General features: G+C 28.8%; 1 protein-coding gene across 1 annotated transcript in view; it reads right to left on the bottom strand.

Annotated features, from left to right (window-relative positions):
* The window catches only part of LOC112593690 (UNC93-like protein), a 46,592-nt gene extending 35,467 nt beyond the window's left edge, over positions 1-11,125 (bottom strand). The window contains exon 1 of the mRNA XM_025338196.1: positions 10,298-11,125. The gene's annotated coding sequence lies outside the window, so the exon portion shown is untranslated. The remainder of the gene's footprint in view (positions 1-10,297) is intronic.
* Positions 11,126-18,760: the final 7,635 nt, after the last annotated feature.

Below are 18,760 nucleotides of genomic sequence, written 5' to 3'. Positions count from 1 at the left end.
TAATATAGTGTATATTAGAATAGTAAGTGTTGTGCGTAAAATTTAAAATAATAATAATAATAATAATAATAATAAAGAACAGCGTCGCAGATAGGACGATGAGCTTGAGGAGGAGGAAGAGGAGAGGATAATATTATTAAAAGCGACGCGATGACCCCACCCCGCCCTTCGACGCCGCCGCACCACTCGCCCGTGGCGAAACCCGAACGACGGGGACGACTTGGGTTTCGTATAATGTAATTTTATAGACTTATACGAATATTAAAAAAACGAATAACGTTGTACCGAGACTGGTTACCGGTTAAAACAGTTTATCGGTTTACCTAGTGTGTACCGTAATAATATTATAGACATATGTACGTGGATAAAAATGTGCTCAAGAACGAGTCCGGTACTAGAGGGGGGAATGGATATTGGTGGAGGAGAAGTCCGCAGACATGGGTATTTCAAATATACGCTCAAATAACATGTTCTATAGTAATACGATTTGTACCTATATACATAGGTGTATTAAATTTTGTCGTATTAGCTATTATTGTTGTTTTAGAGCTTATAAAATAACTATCAAATCAACAATATTGTGCGCTCGACTATTAAATTATTACACACTATAAACGCGCTTACGATCAGATATATAATATTATTATACACTATAGATAGTTTCCGAACGGTCATGTGGTTTTAAACGTTTATTGTATACTTTTGTTTTTGATAAAATTTCAAAATCTATTTACAATAATGTATACACTTAGTACTTTGTACGTGTCAGTTTTCTTTTTGAATTTACAATAATCGACGTGTGTATACATGGATACACTTAATTAGTTCAATTGAAAATGGCGAATAAATTATGTATGCATACCCTGCAAACAGGCCAAACGAGGATCCGCCTTAAAAACCAAAAAGCGTTGACCGGTTTTTGCGTAAGCCGATTTACACTGTATAATATTGCTATTCTTTGAAATGTGCGTAGATTTGAAATTAAAAATTTAAATAAACATTCTTCTTAGTGGCGGGTATCTATAGATAAATATAGGTAATCGACTCGAAAGTCAACAATTTAGCTATGAGTAAACGTTGTGCATGATGAATAATAAACGATTTTAATGATAGACATAGAGTATCTAATGACAAACGTAAAGGTTAGTGAAAAATTTTATGTTGTTCTGGTAGTATGACCACCGACGAGGAATTAAACGAAAACAAAAAATCCGGCACACACATTCAGGCGACATATCAATAAAACCCAATCACAAAGATACGAGTACTTACAAATTGTAGTCATGGTTGCAAGTAAATTGGGTGATTTATTTAACATAAGATACATATTATTTCAAAAACTATTTAAAATTTTTTAAATAATATTTTTACATAATTTTAAGTAGTTAAAAACATTTTTCTAAAAAATTGATATATATTTTAAAATTTTTATCATTAAATTTTTTTTTGACATGCATTTTTTATTCTTTATTTCAAAACAGAATATTTTTTTGAGTACTTCAATATATAAAAATCGATTTTTAAATGAGCAATTTTTGAGTTTTAAGTAGCTATTTAAAAATTACTGGAATGTGGTACATGGTTTAAAATGTTGGCCCACTATTATTCCACTCATCTAAACTTTAAATAATTTTTATTAATAAATTATTAGCGCGAAATCTGATTTTTGTTGATCAAAGTACTCTTCGAATAGTATTCTCTTCTGAAATATAGAATTGAAAATAAGATTATATGTAATCACTCAAAAGAGTAAAATATTTCAAAAAAGGTAACAATAAAAAATATTAAAAATATCTTTGTTTTTTTTTTTTTCAAAAATGTTGTTTTATATGACTTAAAATTATGCAAAGATAATATTTTCAAAAATGTTTTCTTAATTAATAACAACTCATATGTCTTACGTAAATGAATCACCCCGTATATTGCACATTATATACAACCCACGTGTGCGAAAAAAATTAAACTACGTGTAGCGGAAAACTTGCGCTGGACAAGGTTATACTTTCTCCCATTGTGCATTCCGGGAACCACAAAACACACACATACACACAGAAACGCACATAATACATATGTATACGTTCGTTTTATTTTGTGTATAATTATGTGTATATATAGGCGTACCAGCTGGCAGATGATTGGGAGCTACGGGCGCCGAGGTTCGCACAGTTTATTATTATTTTATTGTTATTTGAGTCAAGGCAAACGCGAGTTGATTTTTGACTTTGAAATTTCCGAAATTCGTCGTCTGATATCTGGGTCGTATACATATATAAATTATACCGACATTATATATCTTATTAGTTGTGTCCAAAATATTGCACACGTTACACGTTTATTTATCATATTGTTATATGTATTATTATTAGAATGTATATTTTGATTATGTGACTGGGCAAGTATGACTGTTATGTAGAAGTGTTAAAAAATTAACATTGACATTGACTAATGTCATCGAATGAAAATCAGTTAAAATCGTCAAAAGATAAGTCATATGTAATGCCAACTAATAATCACCTTTTACGTTAAAAATATCTATTCTTTATAAACAACTATTAAATAATATTAATATTTAAATATATATGTGTGTATATGTAATATATATTTATTTGAATAAGTGATGCTGTAATTAATGTTCAGCTGGTCCCCCCTTCGTGCACTAGCTAAAAAACGAGAAAAGGAGTATACATGTACTTATGTTTACCTATACAGAGATATAGCGGTATACGCATATATGGCTATACCCGAATATTGAAAAAGGCGTACTTAATAATTTTTACTAAAGTTAATTTTAGTATGTGTGTATACATCAAAACGATCTCGCAATTTTCGCTCTACACTTGGCTCATACTCGGACTTAAGTAACCATTCGAAAACTTAACGGAAATTAATAATTTAGCGTTTACTATATAATATATTTGCATAAATTAAAGCTCTGTAAACGAACTTGCCGACTCAGATTTTTTTAGAAACGGTAAAACAAACGTTTTAATTTTTTTTTTCATCCACTTAGGTAAACCTACTACTCTCAGCTATAATAACCGTGATTCATATAATAGGTACGCTTGGAATAGGTTGCAGTGATAAAGAAACAACATTATTCTCTGGATCTGCTATAATAGATCGTTCAATGTAACTAACATTGAATCAGTGAGTACATAATATATACATTATGTATATATTTATACTTAATATTTGTATAGATTAGAAACGAGTATAAAAATAATAATTATCATAGCAACTGCTATAGATTCCTATATTATCTATATTATTATTATATAAAATGATGTACCTATAATACATGATATACTAGCTAATAATTCTTGTATAGAAACATATTAAGTCGATCAGCATATGTACAATTACTACATTTTAGTTCCAACCAAAAGATTTAGAAAAGTGATAAAATTTAAGGAGTCGGGAGTATAATAATATTGACATTCAAATAACCGTCGCGGTCACAAGTACCTTCCTCTGAATTTTTCGTAATTACGCCACATTTTGTCCACATTATATGCACAAAATAAACCATAGATCGATTGTACCTACACGCACGTGGTTCATGCATTTATGTACCTTTGTATAATATAATATTGTTTGCAGTACGCGCTAACTGTCTAGAGTCGAAATGCCCATTTTCGGGAGCAGATTGCGCAATCGGAAGTTTAGAAAACGGACTCTACTTTTTATCGAAAACACTTGCGAGCGGTGAGATTTTCTATTTACAAGCCGTTTTGTATATAGTATCGTGTTTGGCACGCGTACATAATAATATATTGTGTAGTTATACATGAACAAACAAGTGCGTCGGGCCGACGGTAAAGGTATATATATATATATATGTTATTATTGTTTTTTTTACGTGGTTAATGATTAACGCGTATTTACACTTGTCATTTCATCTATACATTTCATGTATATACTATTATATTTTATGAATTCTTTGTAGACATTTCGCTAACGAACGACACACGATATATCATGATGATATTATGGTCATTTTACAATTTCGTCCTCATCTGTAATATTACATTTGTGGTATAAACGCGAGTATAGAGAACAATCTCCACTTAAATAATCAAAATCAGTATAAATAATATTATTTAGTAAAGTTACTACGCATTAACTGATGTATTATTTTTTATAAATACATTTTGAAAATAATAACACGAGTCAGTTAAGTTTAACAAAAATAATTATGTATAATATGCTGTTCACTGCAATGAGAGTTTAAATTTCATTTGAATTTTGACTTGTTCTTATTGTTATATTATATTGTAACATTCCTATATGTAATAAATAATATCGATCTTTTATTTTTAAATTAAATTTACTCTTCATTCCTGTAATATTAACGACGAGAATATAAATATATATTATATAAGTAAACATAGTTTTTGAGAAGATAAATTAAAATATTTAAAAAAAAAAATACTTAATACTTTGCACGTTAGCATGAACAAAAAAAAAAATAATAATAATAACAACCACGCAATAATAAATTGTTATTTTAATAGTACAGCGTAATAATAACAGATTGCTATATTGATCGAAATTCGAATTGCTTCAAAAATATAATACTTGTAAATTAATTAGTGTAAATGCAAATTTTAACATCCGTTATAAATTTCTTACAGTAAAAAATCATTAAATATATTATTTTATTACTAAATTAATATATTATAATTTATAATAAAAGCTTAAAATCATCATCAAAAAAAAAAAAAAACTTTATTATTTGTTGTTAATTTGTTAACGTCTGATGCAGTACTACCTATGTTTTGAATTGTTTATGAAACAAGGTTAAGAAATTGAACCCAATGGTGCTGAAAACTGCTTTCTAAAACCATCATCGCAACTATATATAATACATAATATAGCGCATGTACAGTAGTAAGTGTATGGTAAATATGCCATTGCCAGGACAAATAGGGTTATAATAATAAAATCGTTCTTGAAATACCTATATTGGCTATTATTCAATAAATAGTTAAATTTCATAACTGATGTTTGCTGGAGCGTGATTGAATTAAAATAATAATTATATTTATACTATTCATGTCGATACAGTTCTATCACCAATGTATTTGTATATTATATAATACAACATATACCTTAATGAATAACAAATATACTTTAATATGCTTATATACTCTACACATTTATTATTTGTTAAGTTAAACGTCTCTCAAAAGTGTATTCCGAAAGTAAATAACAATTATAGCCAATAATAAAATAAGTACTTCGGGTACTATATATTTATATATAAAATATATATTAAATTAAAAATGAAAAAAAAACGTTTTTACCGATTATTGTTTTAATAGTAAAATAGTTCTTTTTTACACTTTTTATGCTACTGAAAAAGCTACATTATACTATATTGGCTAGTGCGAAGACGAAATACGAGCATAAAACATAATATGCTGCAATGTTATTATTAAAAATGAATTTTTAAGACGCAAAAATTAATAAATTGGTATGTCATAAAAATATAATTTTGTATGACTTTTATATTATTTAACTTAATACTATAGGTACATAATATTTCATTATTTTATTGGTGAAATGAAAAAAAAAATGAAAAATTGTATGCGTCACGACAATTAATTTATCAGTTTTGCGTACACAGAAATAGCTATGTGGAATTGTAATAATACAAATTATAAAATAAAAATAAGTTACTAATCATAGTGATTTTTAATTGTAATAAATAATAGTAAATAAATATTATACGAGCAATATTATACATAATATACCCTATACATTATAATTATATGCGTACAGTTCGAACTCGTATCGTGATACGTGATATCTACGAAAGAAATCGAATGAAATATTTAGTATGTAAAAAATACGCGAAAAAAAATCAAGGTCGACTAGCACTGAAGTACTCAAATCGGTGAAAACATAAAAAACCAACCGTTGCGGAAAAATTATATTGTATGTATATTACATGTATTTAAAATATGGCGCCTACAGCTATATTATTATAATAATATAATATTATGTTTAATATTAAAATATTATATCGTCTTACAAAGTGAAATGTTGTATGCGGGTTGCGTTCATAAGAAACAATTATTTTAATAAAAATATGTTCTAATCGAACGATAATAAATTTAAAAATATTAATACAATTTGGACACTCAATGCTATTAAAATATATTATTATATTATTATGTAGCTTGTTAAACTATTGAGAATATTTAGCATACTTTTAGACGTAAAAACATATTTACGAACTAGGATGATGTTAAAATCAAATACAGATATAGCTTAATACAACAAATGTTCATATATATTATAATGATATATAAATTATATTATATAATATTTATGCTAATTTTATCATCGATACGTTCTGCTTTTCATCTTTTTGTACACAGCAGTTTCATAGACATTTTTTTATTCCTGACATGAAGTATTTAAGTATTAAGTAAAAATTAATTATTTTCATACCGTTTTCAATAGATATAAAGTACTTAAATTTTGGTGTTGATTAATTAGAAACCGTGAAAAAATTCTTAACTTGATCACGCCACAACCTATATAAGTCATAATGTTTAACTTGCACTTTACAAGACAAGGAAAAAATACAATTTCCATGCGTCGACCGTATTATTCGATATTTTTTGAGTGGCCACAAAATATTAGTCTGTGTTTATGTATACTTGTTTTACATATTATTTAGCTATATAAGAATCTAACAAGCGAAAAACCACAATTAGCAGCTAGCGGGTGATGAGTAAAACGAAATACTTATTCAGCTGTGCTAAACCAAAAAGGGGTGTCTTGAATTTTAATCAAAATGATTTTATTGGAAATGTGCAGGCTTATAAAACGGTTTTCTATACATTTCAGAAGCTTAGATATCGTGTTTTGATTTTATTTTAACTTAAAACACTTGTTTAAAATAGTAGTTTTAGCGATATGGTTTGTACAAGAATGTAAAAAAATTCGTTAGAATTACGTAAGAAAAAAAATCATCAATTAGCATTAACAATCTAAAAAAAGGTTTTCATTTGAAAAAAAAATCTGTATCGCAACAGGACGCTACTCGAATGTCATAAAGAAAAAGCGTTGTTCGTAAAAATATTACGATCTTTATTATATCTATCAAAATATACATAAAAATCTCAAAAATCAAAACTCAACGTGTCGCTCTATACAATATATTATGCAGGTTATATATTATAGTATTATACCATTACACATACGTTCGGCGATTCCGTTATAAACTTGAACCGGCCTCGAGAGTCGAGGTACTTATTACACATATATTAATATATTATTATTACAATACCTACTCATATGTAAACATATTATATGCATCGTCGCTGTATCGTAATAAAGTTGTTTTTACGAGACGTCTTCGACCGGCGCCGATATAATTATTATGATGTGTAATGTAGATATTTCAACAAACGAGACACAATAATATTATACTTGTTGTAGTTTTGTACAATACTCGCACTAGGTGTAGCCGCGGTGTAGGTATAATAAGTTTAGTACGTTATATATTAAAATAATAATAATACATAATATATATGCCTTGAACTTGACGAGATTATATGCGCGTCAGACTGTTCTCTTCGCCTTGGATCTCCGCGACGCGAAAGTGCATTGAAAACATTAAAAAAGAAACACGCTAGTTGCAGCCGTGAGGCTGCCGACAGCGTATTCCATTATAGACTCGAATATATACTATATAATATGTAAATATTGAAAATGCATACGATTATATTGCATTATATTTTATTATTATGTAGTACATAAGATATTATGTGTTAACGTTTCCGAATACACTGACATTATTTGCGATTCGATCGAAAAACACGCTCAGGTATTACCGACGCGACCTAGGTCTTGTAAAAAATGTTAGGAATGTTGGTTTACGAAACTTAAAGCGAATAATATTACGCCGTATTCGTTTCTTTGTAAGATCACAGGCACTATAAAAATATATTACAATATGTCCCACTCAAAAACATATTCTTAAAATTTAAATAGCACACAGAACCTTCAATATTCCACGAAAAGTCATCCTGCAGTATGACGGCTGGTTTTTTTTTTTAGAATTAATTCAACGAAATTAAATTTTATTCGAAGAAGAACGAAAGAGGTTTTATCAGACTTTTTTACTCTCTGACAATTTTAAAATTACTATTTATTTTTTTATAGTATTTAAACATAAGGTGTGAAATAATAATCTATCAATACTTAATTACATACTTATTAATTACTCATCAAACGTAGAACATAAGAACGGAAGTAAAATTATTGCCGTGAAAATGGATAACAAGTAAAACAAAAATACAATCAGTAATGTAATGTATTATAAGAGCACTATAATTGCCAATTGAATCTATAAACACTTGAGTTTGACGTATTATAGCACGAAAAGTATATTATTATTATTATTATTATTATTATTAAACAGTTGAACGAATTGAAAACAACAGTAATAATATAATACTTAGAATATTTTATGATTTTTATAGTATGCATTCAACTTTAATATGCTGCGACTGATGTATTTGTATGTTTAAATTTATGTATAATGTACTCAATAATTAAAAAAAAAAATACTATTAACAGTAGGTAAAATTTTATAAAATTTAATATTTAATACAGTGCTAGTAACTAAAACTCTATTGTAAAATCGTAAAAGTTTAATTGACAATTCATATATAACAAAATGATGATCCATAAACCACAAGAAATCAATACTATGAATTGTAAAATATAAATTATTTGCATATTATTATGATTATTTTAATTAATTTAATATATAAATTGTTTATTTTCACAAATTATATTATGTTTTGTATTCAATATGTACGTTATCATTTTGAACAGATTAAATAATGTAAAAACATTCGAATTTTGTGTTCTAGATATACATACATATATATTCAATAAGTAAATACTGACGCAATGCAAACGGAAAATATGGGTATAACGATTATATAAAAAATTATAGTCCTATACGAGAATGTCAACAAACCTAAATGATTATGGAATTAAAGCGTTTATATTAAAACTATAAGACTAATAATTTAGGGGTGCTACCATTAGGTGATTACCTCAACACGCCTCCTGATTTCTTTTTTCAAGTTAATTTATTGTACGCGTTATATATATATATATATTGTACAGATTATAAATTTTCATATTTTTTTAAAATTTTTTTTTGAAGAAAGAATATAAAAGAATAGACTAATAATTTTTTAATACATACTTAAGATTATATGTTTAATTTTAGATATTCAATACTTAGGTATATAGTTACTTAGCTGATACCTATATTTAGTGTATCGTAATCGTTACTTACGCATTGTATGTGGAATATTTTAGCAATTGATAAAACGAATTTCGTTCTAATGCACTCTCACACACAAGCACAAACGCACAATTACACAAGCACGGACGGACGCAATAACCCAAAATGATATAAAATTACTCATTTGTGTATTGCTTTATATTTTATAGGTATGTAATAATGGCTTGTTCCGATACGTGTAAAGATATATTATGATTTTTATATACACACACACGTGTGTGTGTGTGTATGCAGCGTGTGTGCTATTATACTGCATAAAATGGATAAACATATTTAATAATGAGTATGTAACTATAATATTATACAGACTAAGAAAAACCATTTAAAAAAGGAATGCGTACGCATAATGTTATTGTTATAGACTATAATAATATAATGAATGCTGTGCGCAGTAGTAGTCCGAGATTATGTATTGCAATAATAATACTAATTGTTTAAAAATATCAAATTATATAAATAATAATATAAATATTAAATAAAAAAAGTAAAAAAATAATTATTACAATAAAAATAATAACTGTGCCCTCCATACACTGCTCAACCGGCCGCGGAGTCGCACGATAACGACACGGTTTCCTGCTTCCACGACGATAACGATCATACGTATTAAAGATTATATTTAAATTTTCGATGGAATCGCGTAAAACGGAACGAACCGAGAGGCCCCGCATCGGATCCACCGTACGTTATATTACATATGGGTACCTGAGACTAGGGTCGCGGTAAGAAAAATATTTCAGTCAAGAAGAAAATGTACAGTATAAAAAAATGCGCTCTTCGGAAACGCAGAGGCGAAACGTCGTCAGCGGAGAGAACACAAAAACGCACGTCCAGACGGACTGCGGCGGAGACTCGCGAGCACGCGACACCCGTCCTCGACTGGCCGGGGGGATGAGGGTGGATTTTTGTGGGGCAAAAAGAAGTAAGTAATAACAAGCATATACTTGTACTTACCTCGAGCCGGGCTGCACGTCCTGCGCCGTGCGTTGGGCGGCAGTGACAATCCGAAGACGTCTTCAGGGCGTCATCGCCGTTGCGGTGGCTCGTGTGGACGACGGTTTCGCACTGGCCTCGTGTACCTTTACACTACTTCGTTTTCAAGTAACAATATATATATTTATATATATATATATATATGTATATTTATATCGTCAAGCTATGTTTTATGCGATCATCGACCGAGTGCGGATATAGAGATATTTATTGATCTTTTCTTTTTTTTTTCTGCGTCCGTTTCTGTCACTAGGACGGCTGTGACGGACACGCGGATCGATCGCGGACGAGAGATATCGGCGTGTTCGACGACGGCGGCGGCGATGCGTTGACGGGACCCGGATTGTAGGTCAAGCGGAGGATACGCACGCGGACGGCGACAAGCGGTACGGACGACGCGCGCAGCACGACAGACGTGCACGTACAACAGGACGCGACGAGCGTACTCATATACGCGGTCGACTGCGACGATGGCACACGCGACCGTACACACTTACACTCACACACACTCGTGTACACACACACACACACACACACACACACACACGGGTGCGCAAGAATACTCCGGTGTACAGCTAGCGCGGAGAGAGAACGCGACACGAGCGCAGTGCGACGACGGCAACGGTAATAATAATAATAATAATAATAATAATTTGTGTAATTGTATAATTTTAATTGCGTTTGTCTATATATTATTTGTGCGTGTCTTTCGTATAGTACGGTATATAATCGTATCGCGCGACGATACTGAAACGATAATGAGATACGCGTGTACGGCGACCGACTGTCTGAACGACTGATCGACTGACACTGACTGCAGACCGACTCGTCCGACTCGTTGGCAACGGTGGTGGTAGCGACCGACCGACGTCCGTCGCAAAGTCGTACCCCTTTTTTTTTTTCTCTCTTTCTTTCCGTTCCGTTTTATTTTTTTCGCGCGCGAATATCCGTCGTCACCGTTCCCCTCGACGTCCCCCGCCCGTCGGCCACGGCCGCGCGCGTTCACGTGCCGCCGGCGTTCGAACGCCGTCGATGACCGTCGCGATCGCGGCCGAGGAGAAGTCGGTCGGACCCGGCGCGGATCGGTGTGACTCGACTGCGATTTCGCTACAATATTATCCTTTTGATATTACCATAATGTGCGTGAGTATAGGTATATGTCGGCTGGTCAGTTGGCCTTTTCAAATAAAAGTCCGTCGGCCTAAAAATCCGTTTTCTAACGATTCACGAACACAGGTTAACCTATGCTGCGCACTATAATATGTATTCGAAAAAAATATAATTACGATCGAGCTCGCGGTGTACGATTGAAAAAAAAAAACCAGACGATACAAATTCTCGCATCCTGTGATCGTAGACGACGGGTTGAGATCTCCAGCGTTAAATTCTAAGGTCTTACGACGATCGGTAATGCAGTTATTATTTTCTGCGAGCGCTTTTCAGCAGACACGTCTCATCAAATCGCCATCTTTTCATTTACTGCTGTAGGTGTTTTAAAACGAATATAATTGGTGAGAAATGTAGAATGAGAGCTTTTTCGTATTGTGGGTCAAAGGAAAAACAAAATAATTCCGAGAGGCCGTACCAATACAGTTATATATATTAAAATAATTTTGATCGCCTCGTCCACCACTTCCTTGATCGAACTTTAGATGTGCTATTGAAGCTAACTCTTTCATAATAATTTAATAATATCACATACACATTATTTGATATTTCGGTTCAATGAAATATATAGTGTAGGTCTATACTATTACCTACTGATTACTGACTTGCAAGATGTCAGCATTATCGTTAAAAAGTGGTTTTTTTTTTAACATTTTTACTTATTGTTTGGTTGATTTCCTAATTAATTTTTTAACTATTTTAATTTACTGTTGAAATAACTTATCTTTTTCAAATAATTTAAATTTAATCTATCAAGTTTAAATTAAAAATATTTTTGAAATTTTCACTACATAATTTTTGTTATGTGTCTTGATAAAATAACATTTTATAAACCTAGATAAGGTTAAAATACTTTTTATGTGACCCATGTGTTCATTAATAAATAATAATAAATTTTATTTTTTAAGTACCTAAGTTAATATTTTTTTTTTACATTATAACATTAAATTTAGTGAGTTAAATATATTATTTGTTATCTATTTACTTTTACTTAGGTAACGATTTTGTGCTTTTGTAATTTTTGTTTATTATTTTCATCAATTTTGCAATACTTATTTTTAATCCAATCAGATCATATTGTGATTTGTGCTTATTGTAACACACACCTTTCGACCTCCATAAATTTACGTCAAAAATACTTATTATACCGAGGTGCATGTCTTACTCTCAGAAGTCCGTAATTTAATAAAGATTACAATTTACGGTATAGTTTGGTTTCTATGAATTACACTTGCCTTCACTTATGCACTTATGCACATAAATTCAACGCATTTTAAATTAAATATATATTAAATGTATGTTATTAATAATTACGTATTATTGCCGAGAGATAGGTTCGTATTAATCGAATAATAAATAGGCATCAACATTAATAATATACATACCTATATAACTGTCAAGCTGTTTACTACTATTACAGTTATACACAATTGAAATGATTACTGTACACTTAAACAGTCAAATTATATGTATATATAGGTATGAAATAATGGCGGCAGCGTCTTTCGCGGCTTATACAATATGTATATAAGTACCGCGATTATATAATACCATAGTGGAGAAAATGTTAAATTTGCTGAAAACAACTGTTGAAATATTCACGTAAAACAAATATTTAAAAAATTACTACAGTAAAACCTGTCCTGTGCGGAATTGCACGGGACCGGTAAAAATTTCCGTTTTAGGCAGGTTTCCATGTAACTGAATAAAAAGAAAAATTCTGTACTATAGAGTTACAATATTCTGCATAATTAACATTTAAGGTTATAAAATTTTTCAGCCAATAATGAAAATTAAAATTCTGAAAATGAATAAATATCATAGACTACTGTAAATTTTAATTTTTAGTAAATAATTACATAATATGTATTATAAATTAAATATAATTAGATATTTCAAAATAATGATAAATTTTAATTCCAAAATTTGCAAAACAAAATGTTTAGTAGGTATTAATCAAATAATAATATAATAAAATAAAGTAAACAGATTAAAATGCAATTAAAAATTCCGAAATTCGTGTAAAGCTTTGTCTAGTTTTTTCTTTAACAATTAACAACTTTCTTCTAGAACTTTCATTTTTTCATTTAAACTTAAAAAATTCTTTGAAGACATTGTGAGAACAAGTAAGACGAGATGAAAGACAGAAAAACTACGACTATACGGTGTGACAATAATGAGCACTGATGATATAGATTCAAGATAAAATGTAGTTATCTATCGACACGTATAGTCTTACCTTAATAATTGTTTAATAACCAAATAAATGTGGGTATCAAAAATATTTTTGTTAGTTTTATGATATGTTTTTCCGTCTGTTAAAGCTTAAAGGTATATATGATTTATGTGACTAAAAAAAGCTTTCCGTTTTATCAAGGATTTAATCCTATATTAAATTATAGAAATCTGCCCGGAACAACATAATAAATTTCCGCACAGAACAAGATCCCATCTTAACAAGGGTCCGTAAAAGACAGATTTTACTGTATCATCCGATGAATATCGTCGTCGTTTCATTATATTGCATTTTTTTAAAAATAAAAACTAAAAAAGTTGCACAGACATACCCTTTTCCATAGACTACTGAAGTAATAATTTTACGTTTTAATATTATTTGCGGATTCAAGAAATAATTGTTTCGTCAACTTCTCATTGAAATATATAATATATAATTATAAGCATCGAACAAGATTTCATATTTATGTGTAGTATAATATTTATTAGTATTTAGGTGTCGAGTTTAAAAGTTTCTCATAATATTCTCATTTAATCTGTAATATAAAAACAACGATTTTTTCTTCTGATTTCCACAACTAGTGTATTTACGCATTTAATAACATCAATCGAGCATGATACATATTATGAACACTGCTGAACAGTTTAATATTTTTAAACTTACAATATTTTTTATCATATAGTGTTTATACAATATAATATAATAAATAGTATAATATTATGTATGGATGAACAAAAAAATCGCACAGTACATCGAATGGCATACGTGAAATATGTACATTAAAGATATACTTATGTTATTATTATATTCAAACGATATGTAGCGTTGTTGGTAATAATATTATAATAATTAATTGAATACCAATATACCTTAACCTGTATACGGCCAGTATGAGTGACCATCGTGATCATGCAAAATGACGTCTATCACAGTCGATATATACCAACCGAAATTCATCATAATATTATTATTTTGCATTTTAAATAAATATTTTATCATTTATTTTATTTATAAGCACGTGTACAAAATAAATAAAGGGACTTGAGCGAGCGGAGATAAAGTAAACGATTTTCATATCGTATTATTATCTATGAATTACCTATCTATATCTTACAACTCAAACACCAACAATTTTTCACGTTTAAATCCTTCCAAAAGTAATCACCGATAATTCTTTCCACATTTTTTTCAAATGAATAAAATTAAACATTTAAATACGATTATGGAAAACTATCAATTTATATAATTAAAATACTAGTATATATATAAATATATATTATTGTTAATGTATGTATGCTTGTAATTAATTAGTGGTTACCAATTATTATTTAGTGTACGTTGTGACATAATACACGTGCCTATTATGACTTATTCGTATACTATGCCTACTTGCGATTTCCGTAGAACAATAATATTATATTTAATATTTTAAACGATCACGCTATAAACCTTGTTTATTGTAGTAATTTATCAATAAATTATCACAATAGTTTTTTACAACTTTGGCAGGTATTGTTGTGTCAAAAAATAAATATTACTACAATAATTTAAATTTTTAATCAAAATATATTTGTTTAATAGTTTTAATTTTAATCGTGATAATATTATATTATAATGTTATACATAATTAATAAATCATTATTAATTACTTTTTATACGTATAATATTAGATTTTATTTTGCTTATTAATTGCAATTTTGCATCCACAACTGTACGGACATAGGAAATAACAATAACAAAATGCAGTATTAAAATTAAGTAACCAGGAAAAGAATTATTAATATTTTATATTTTATTATGAGTATTTATATATTATTCCAATGGTAATGTAATTCATAAATATAATGATAACCCCACAATAGCATACGATTGTCAATTGACATTTGTATTATGATTTCTATACATATAACAATAATATTTAAATATCTATATTTGACCGATAGTCATAAATTGAAAAATCAGAAATATAATCTCCGAAACGATATTGTCAATAGGTCAACGTCATAATTATTATCCGTATTACTTATATGCGTATATTATATTTGTATACATTTCCAACTACATAATGTAATAATAAAACCAATCATTGAGTTCGTTGGCTCACTGCAGTTAACAATGAACAATAAAAGTTATTTAAATATTCAAGTTTTCTAATTATATTATTAAAGTCTTAAATTTAGTGCCACAATGATATATGGTTGTCGATGGATGACAATTTATTTTTCTAATGCTTAAATAATTCAAAATAGAAAGCTTACAAGTATAAAACTATAAACATGTGGATATGACTATGATTTATTTTCTTGCTGGTATAGTTGTTTTTCCAGTAGGCAACATACATTGTGACAAGTAGATACCAAAACCATTTCAAATTTTACTGCACACATAAGCATACTACGACAATACTATAAGATACATTTTTACACAGAGACTGTAAAAAGCGAATATTCATTACACTTAACTCAATTACGATATTCGCAATCGGATGATTCCAATATTATCATATTTTAAATTTTTATATAAAAGAAAATAAGAACAATATTTTTAAATATTTTGATTTTTTTTTATTATAAAAGAGTATTTGTTTTGATACAATTTATTTTTTCAGATGTAAGCCACCTTTTTTACTCTAATTTGTTTTTCAAATGATTTTTTTTAAATTTTCAATGTAGGTTTCTTTATAGAAGTCTTATTGAAAATTTTGGTATATTACACTTTGAGTACAAAAAATAATAGTCCATAATAATAAGCTTAGAAAATATGGGGCTATGATAATTTGAAAATCATAGTAATTAGGTAATTAATGTTAATTTTTTTTTAAATTTCATAAATTGTAAGAATAAATAGTGTATAATTGTATAATAAATTAAAGTGCCCAACAGATTAAATATTACATAATATACTTAATAAATTATGTAAAATAGGTACTATTATTTGTACAATAATAAAGTTTAATATTTCAGAAACTAATTTTTCGAATATCGATTTAGACGTGTTGAGATTTTCAAAAAAAATCATCTGAGTATTAATAAAAAATAAAAAAAGTAGATCTGATTTGATAAAAAAAAGATTGGTATCGTCCTAGATTCTATTTAAATTGTGAACTATGTAAAAAATTTAAAAATTTAAATGGAGTATGGTCTTTAGTGTAACATCAATAATTCAAGAATTATAATTTATATAAATACATTAAACATTAAAAGGTGAATGAGTCATGATATTACTCGAAATGTTATTGTTTTCTTTTAAACATCAAATCTATACACAAGTTGTAAAATCTGTTCGTATTTCCATTTAAGTTATATAAGATAAAATATATATAAGTATGAAACTAATTTATAATGTATTGACTTATTAATTTATTTTTTCAAATTAACTATCCATCTACCAAACTAATACAATATTTGATTGAGTGATATCCACTCTCCTCTCTACACGAAGAACAGCATCGACGTGTGGAAAAATAAATCATTGTTATTTTAATATTAGTCCATAATATGATACATTAATATAATTTTACAATTGCAGATTGTAGACTGTAGTAGGTGTACGCATCATCTGCGAATGGTCTATTCGTTAGACAGAATAATAATAGTTGTATAAAATAATATGATAAGGACACGATCGCTGTACTATCGAATTACGGTCATCCTACTATACGTAATGTTATATACCTACGACCTACCTATATTATATTTAATAACAAAACGAAAACAATACTTACTTTTATTTAGGCACCTGTTGAGTTTAGTCATCGCAGAGGTAAAGAACTAAGAATCTGAATCAACAGACGCTACACAAAATGGCGTAAAATAATAAATACCTGCCTATCTGACCTTATATATTATCACATACTCACATATAATACATATTATATTATTTATTATTATCTATTATAAATAGATTACGAGTACATTACGACCCATAATCAAGTTTGGTCCGAGAAAGAACGATTCGACCGATTTATGACAGTGCGCATGAAGTACGTATCTACCTAGTACATATATTTAATGATACACCTATCCTACATACTACTATAATTTATAATACAATATATTCTAATAATGCGACGCCAATACGCCTGCCAGTTCAAACTGCGAGAACAATGCGGTGCATTTATTGTTATTGTATATTATAGGTATGTACCCACTACCCACTACTCGCACACCGCTGCGGTAATTTAATTTGTGGAATATCATTTCTTTTAACGCTGACTGTAGTTGTTTGTAATTCCGACGACCTTATTTTAGTAAACGAATAAATGGAGCGCGGGTCGCATAGCTGTAGATTTATAAATAATAATATATAATAATACGTATCGTAGTCATGCTTAAAGTATAATGATAAAAAAAATAATAAAATTGATTTAAACACACTTACACATATTATAGCACATTGCTACAGCAGCGGTGTGGTGCGCCCATACGTCATTTTGGAAATTGCGCAATTATATCGCTTATACGGCAAAAATAAAACAACAGTAATCAATTAGAAAAAAAAAAAATCATTATTTTAAAATCATTACGTATTACCGCCAGAGTTTATGATTTCTAGTGTGTATACCTATATTTTATCCGTGTACACTGTTGTACATTGCACATAAAAAATATACAATAATTTAAACGGATGATGAATCTAAATAATTATAGCGGTACCTAACTGTGATAATTAATAATTATTTCAATTAGACAGGCAGAAAAAAAATCAAAAAATAAACACACCCTGGAAATAAAAGCACTAAGTGCCATATTATAATTGTTTTATTTAATATTTTGTTGATAAAAAGTTCTGTAATATAATAATAATAATAACTTATACATGATAATATAGATAACAGATAATAATCATAGCCATAACAATAATAATAAATAATATTAATATAATCGTGGAACGTGATTTACACTCATCAGTCAATTTTTGATAATTCATTAAATAATTAAACAATCAAAAATTTAATTATTACAGTACACATGAACTTAATAAAGTTAATCGAGTATAATCCGTGCATTGAATGAAATAGC

The sequence above is a fragment of the Melanaphis sacchari genome, unplaced genomic scaffold, assembly GCF_002803265.2.
Source record: "Melanaphis sacchari strain LSU unplaced genomic scaffold, SCAv2.0 Contig20_pilon_pilon, whole genome shotgun sequence".
NCBI classification, from domain to species: Eukaryota; Metazoa; Arthropoda; class Insecta; order Hemiptera; family Aphididae; genus Melanaphis; species Melanaphis sacchari.
Note: the sequence above shows the minus strand (reverse complement) of the source record. Positions and strands in the feature narration are given on the sequence as shown.